General features: G+C 43.2%; 1 long non-coding RNA gene across 3 annotated transcripts in view; it reads right to left on the reverse strand.

Annotated features, from left to right (window-relative positions):
• Nucleotides 1-3,351, reverse strand: part of LOC106726990 — an 11,728-nt gene extending 8,377 nt beyond the window's left edge. For 2 of the 3 annotated variants that reach the window (XR_001363145.1, XR_001363144.1), the window contains exons 1-2: nucleotides 3,273-3,351; nucleotides 2,626-2,670 (exon numbers count right to left, since the gene is read on the reverse strand). This is a non-coding gene — a long non-coding RNA (uncharacterized LOC106726990). The remainder of the gene's footprint in view (nucleotides 1-2,625; nucleotides 2,671-3,272) is intronic. The other variant, XR_001363146.1, reaches the window with a different exon arrangement.
• Nucleotides 3,352-5,148: the final 1,797 nt, after the last annotated feature.

Genomic DNA, 5,148 nt, shown 5'->3' on the forward strand with positions numbered 1-5,148 from the left:
GCCCCCTGTCACACACAGAGCCGCAGGGCGATCAGGGGGTTTGGGCGCTGCCCCCTGTCACGCTGATCCCGGTGCCAGGAGGCCTCGCGGCTCCGCTGATCCTGCCCGGCAGGGTCACAGATCCGGGTCCCAGACCGCAGACAGCCTTGCCTGCTGCCGCCTGCCTTCAGTATGCAAATTAGCCGCCATCTTGTTGCTTCAGGGTGGGGGTCCCCACTGGGGTGCCTGGCCAGTCTGGGTGAGGGGCTGAGGGCCGTTTTCAGGCTGGCGGGCGACTGAAGCTCCAAACCTCTCCTTTTTTTCTTTTTTTTTTTATTCTGGCATTTATTTACCTTCTATGGCTGTCACTGGAGCTGAGAGCCGGCTTTCTCTCTGAGGCTCGGCTGCTGAAAGCAGGTTTCTGGCCTTTGTTTTCTGTATTCGAAACAATGTTGCGACTCCAGCTCTGAGATCCTGGCTGACTGACAGGAGGTTTCTGGGGTTTTGTTTATCTTCTATAAATGTTACAATGTTTCCAACTGAAGCTCAGAGGCCGGCAAGGCAGGCGGGGAACGTTGGAGTCCTCCTTCACTGCAGGAAGCAAGCCTCCCTGTTCGCATCAGCTGCCTGGCTGCCGGCCGCCATCTTGGCTGACAGTTAATTTGCATATCTCCCTGATTAGCCAATGGGAAGGGTAGCGGTCGTACGCCAATTACCATGTTTCTCTTTTATTAGTGTAGATTAGGTAATCTGGAGACCAGATGGGTTGAGCCCCCAAATGGTGCCAGCACCCAGGAATGGGGAGTCAGAGGTTTTAAAGGACTCTAGGCAGGCTTATTCGGTGAGGAACTCTCTGGGCAGGACCAGATCCTGAGAAAGTCTGGAGGGGAAAGATAATGGTCTTAGCAAGTAAAGTGTGATCTAATTGAAAGGGAATGTTGGTTGTGAAGTGGTCTAAAGGTCAGTTCCAGGGGTTATTGCATAGACACAGCTATCAAATGCAGGAGGGTGGAGGGTATGACCTTCCCCCCTGCACAGTCTCCTCCAAGCATCACCTCATCCCCTCCAGGCTGAAGGCTGCCTGCCCAGCATAGTGTGTACGAGAAATTTTTTAAAAAGAAAATGCCCTTTAATGTATTTAGCAGGATAACTTCTTGATAGGTTATAGTGTAATAGAACTTTTATTAAGTAGTAAGCATCTCACTGTCATATTAACTTGAAGAAGTCTTTGCCAGAAAATAATTAATAATAATAATAATAGCATATAGGGATTTTTTTTTCCAGAATGTGTATCCTTTACCAACACCAAAGGTAAGCCGCGTTTCTATAGCTTTCTGAGCATATGCAGAGTGAGCTGCCAGTTCTCCTTGACTCAGTGGCCATGGCCCAGGCAGCTAGTACATTCCATGCCCCAGCTCAGTAAGTGCTAGGGCTTTGGCCCTCACCTCCATCAGGCCCAGACCCCACCTTCCCCACCAGAGGCTGCTGATAGCAACAACCACCCTGCTCAGCCACTATGGCTGGTCCACAGCCAAGTTGGCTGAAACTTCACAGCACCACACTCAACATGGCTGACAAGGACCTTTGTTTCCAGTACATACAATCATCAAAATAGCATTGCATTTCCCCCCAGAGAAATGCAATTTTGCCTCCATGTCAAGTAGTTTGATGTGTGGTAATCAGAGGGAGACACAAATTTTAAACTTGAGCTTTATGTTGTGACTAACATTAATTTAAATACCCTGCATCAAAGAACTGGGCTGTTCTTCCAAACTGCTTTAAAACCCACCACAATTTTTCGTTGTTTCAGAAACCCACAGTACAATCTGTAATGCATTACAAATTCTGAACAGAGAATCTTATCTATATTTTCTTGTGCATTCCAAAATACTGATCAGAGACAGTGCCCACATTCCAAGACTAGTGCCACAAGTCTGCTGCAAGTTGAGGGAGAAAAGATTGGAAGTAACAGATGTTTGGGTTGCTTAGTCTTATTATATTCAAGACTTCATCAACAATGCAAAGTTTTCAATTAGAAATGTACTATAGTTCTATTGTTCCCTATGGAAATTTCTAACTAAAACCAGAGTCTAAGAATTCATTTTCAAACAGAAATTCTAACTGTAGTTTTGAGAACTATATATATATATATATCTTCTTAGAAGGGAAGAAAATTCAGTCTGATGAGCCCGCCTCCAGCCAGCACCACAGCGGGAGCAGGATTCAATGGGTGCTAAGTGTTCTCCCGCTGCTCTTGCAGACTTGGTGACTCCTTGGGGTGTGCTCCCCAGACTCCTGCTGTCCAAAAGGGAAGCCACAGGGGATACTCACAGCCTCACTACAGGGAGAATGTTTTGTGGGTCTGGTCCCACCACGCTTGGGCTAGCTCCACATGAGATTTCCTCACTCGCTTCAAAGACACAAGAGCTTCTGAAGCCCCTCCAGCAGGCACGCCTACATCAACTCTGCCAACCACACTGCTCAGCTCCTGCTAGGTTTTGCATGCCAGGAAAGAAGGTTATTAGTTCCCTCCTGGACTCAAAGGGAAGAGTGAGCAGAGTCCGTTGTTTGCGCTCAAAATCTGCATTCCTAGAGGCTGTTGGTTCACATATTAGCCAACTTCAGAGGGACAGCAACACAGCTTACATTACACAGGATTTCAGAAGAGCTCAGATCCAGGGCTTTTTTTGGCTGAGGATGGACCAACAAATGAAAATGGTAAAGGAAAGCCAGTTTTATTTGAATGTAAACGTATAGAAGGAAGTCAATATATTTTTGTCTTTGTGTTGTTATTATTCCTAAAAGTCTTTTAGCCTTTATCCTAACTTTTCCATGAAACCACTCCTAATTAGTCTATATATACATAGTTATCTCTCCATTCTCTGGACTCTTAAAAATACATATAGTATCTGCTGACAAGTAAGCACTTTATTATATGCCACCTGTGTTAGTCTCTGTATTATATTTTTAATACTGACTTCCCAAATTGATTTTGAATGTCTCAAGGGCAGACAGAATGTCTTACAACCACTCTTAGAACCTATAATGGGTATATTGGGAATGGGGGCATAAGCCTCATATTCAAAACAAGAATCAAATTAAAATTTTTTATGATATCTCCAAAAGAAGATTATACCTAGAATTCCATAGCTGTACTGGCAAGAGTGTTAAAAAGAAACAGTTTACCTAACAATTTTTAATTCTTCCCAGTTTCTATAATCCTTTCTTGGCATTACTTTATTTTTTATATTCCAAGAATCTCAAAAAAAAAAATAAGGAGTGTCTCAGTTTACCTCAGATTTTCTGTAGTGCCTGGCACCATGTTACAAGGACAAGTTCAGAAAATGTTCCCTGAGTGTCAACAGACATTCTGTAGATGGAAGAAAGAAGTGCAAAACTGGGATGGCACTTGGCCATAACCCAACCAGAAACAAGACACAGGATAAATAAAAAGGTCCCTTGGTTGACTGGCTAGAGCCCACCTCTAAAGTGATGTGTCCCCCCCTCTTCTGTGTGGAGCGAAACATTAGTATTGAAAGAAGGGGGCTCCTTTTAATAATGAGGTATCCTTTGAGAACTTGGGGGTAAGGTGGCCCTTTTGCACTAGTAAAATCCAGAGTCAGTGGCTATGCCTCACCAGCTAGGAGAGAAAGCCACACAGCAAACTGTCATATACAATCCAAGGGATCTAAAAATCCCATAACTCCAATCAAGGTGGTCTCTAGAAGTAATCTCAGAGAGGCGGGACTAGATTGTAGTCTTCAAGATCTCATATACTCTTCAGAGGAAGATAGTGTAAAGCAGTTTGTGAATAGGAAAGGGAAACACAAGTTAGTCATGAGTTCACCATGTGAGTTCATTTTATGAAGAGAATCAGGGCAGCTGGTAATCCTCCGGTGACACCTCCAAACTGCCCTTATCTCCTAGGCACCTGTTTCTGCTGCCCTCTTGATTTTAGCTGATGCGGTGATCATTAGTTATGTTCACCAAATCTTTCTGGCTCTCTACCTTCTGGTACTATGTAGAATGGCATTCCCTCGTTCTTCTTTTCAGTTAGGGATGAACTTGTGACTTGTTCTGGTCAATGAATGAGAGTGATTTGAGAGCCAGTGAACAATTCACACATCCCTACTGTACTGCCTTTCCCTTCACGGATCATGAAAGCACAGATGGAGCCTCCCTCTGTCTGGGCCCTAAGTGAGAATGAGCAAAGCTCCTCAGATGACCAGTGGGGCTATATGCCATAAGCAAGAAATAAGCCTTTATTATTTTAAGTCTTTATTATTTACCCAACACTGCCACCAAACTGAAGTACCATTGGGGTTACACTGTTATTTGGCAAGGGATTACAGAAGATGCAGGATGAGAGGGGCCCATATTGTCACAGCAACCACTGGACTTATTAATCTTAAATATTATTTTTATACTTGAAAGTTGCCAAGAGAGTAAATCTTAAATGTTCTCAATACAAAAAAGAAATGGTCATTATATGACATGATTAGTTGTTAACTAATATGATGGTGGTAATCATTTTGCAATATATAAGTGCATCAAATCAATACATTGTATACCTTAAGCTTATACAGTGTTATACAATAAAACTGGGAAACATGAAGTAAGTCTCTTAAGGAAAAAAAAAATATTTTTATAAAGACAAAAGTACACAGATGGGTGCAAAGTGTCATAAATAGTTAAGATAAAATAGGAAACATCAAAGAATTTTGGAAGCATAATTTTACAAAGTGAAACAAGGAATTAGAGCAGAAAAGGGACCTTTGAGAGCACCAGCCTCAGTGAACAGAAGAGGACACTGTGGTGCAGAGAATCCCCATGACCTATCCGATGTCCCCAGCTACTGATTGCAATCCAGGTTGGCTGGTTCCAGTGCCAGTACTCGTTCTGCCACACCTTGAGTTTGTAGGATAATGATTTTCCTGGTCTTCTCAACAACACAAGGGAAGAGAGAGATTCTCATGTAAGAAGGCATCTTGTCTTCAGCGTTCACTTGGAATGATTCCTCAGGTTTGGGGCAGTGAGGTGGGTTGACTTCACTATGTAACCTTCTCTTATTCATAAAGAGAGTTATGTAATGTTCTGTTTCCCTCTTTCCCAACTCTTTACCTTACTTAGGTGGAAAGATTAAAAATGGACAACAAATGCCTCATCCCC

The sequence above is a fragment of the Myotis brandtii genome, unplaced genomic scaffold, assembly GCF_000412655.1.
Source record: "Myotis brandtii unplaced genomic scaffold, ASM41265v1 scaffold344, whole genome shotgun sequence".
Classification (NCBI taxonomy): Eukaryota; Metazoa; Chordata; class Mammalia; order Chiroptera; family Vespertilionidae; genus Myotis; species Myotis brandtii.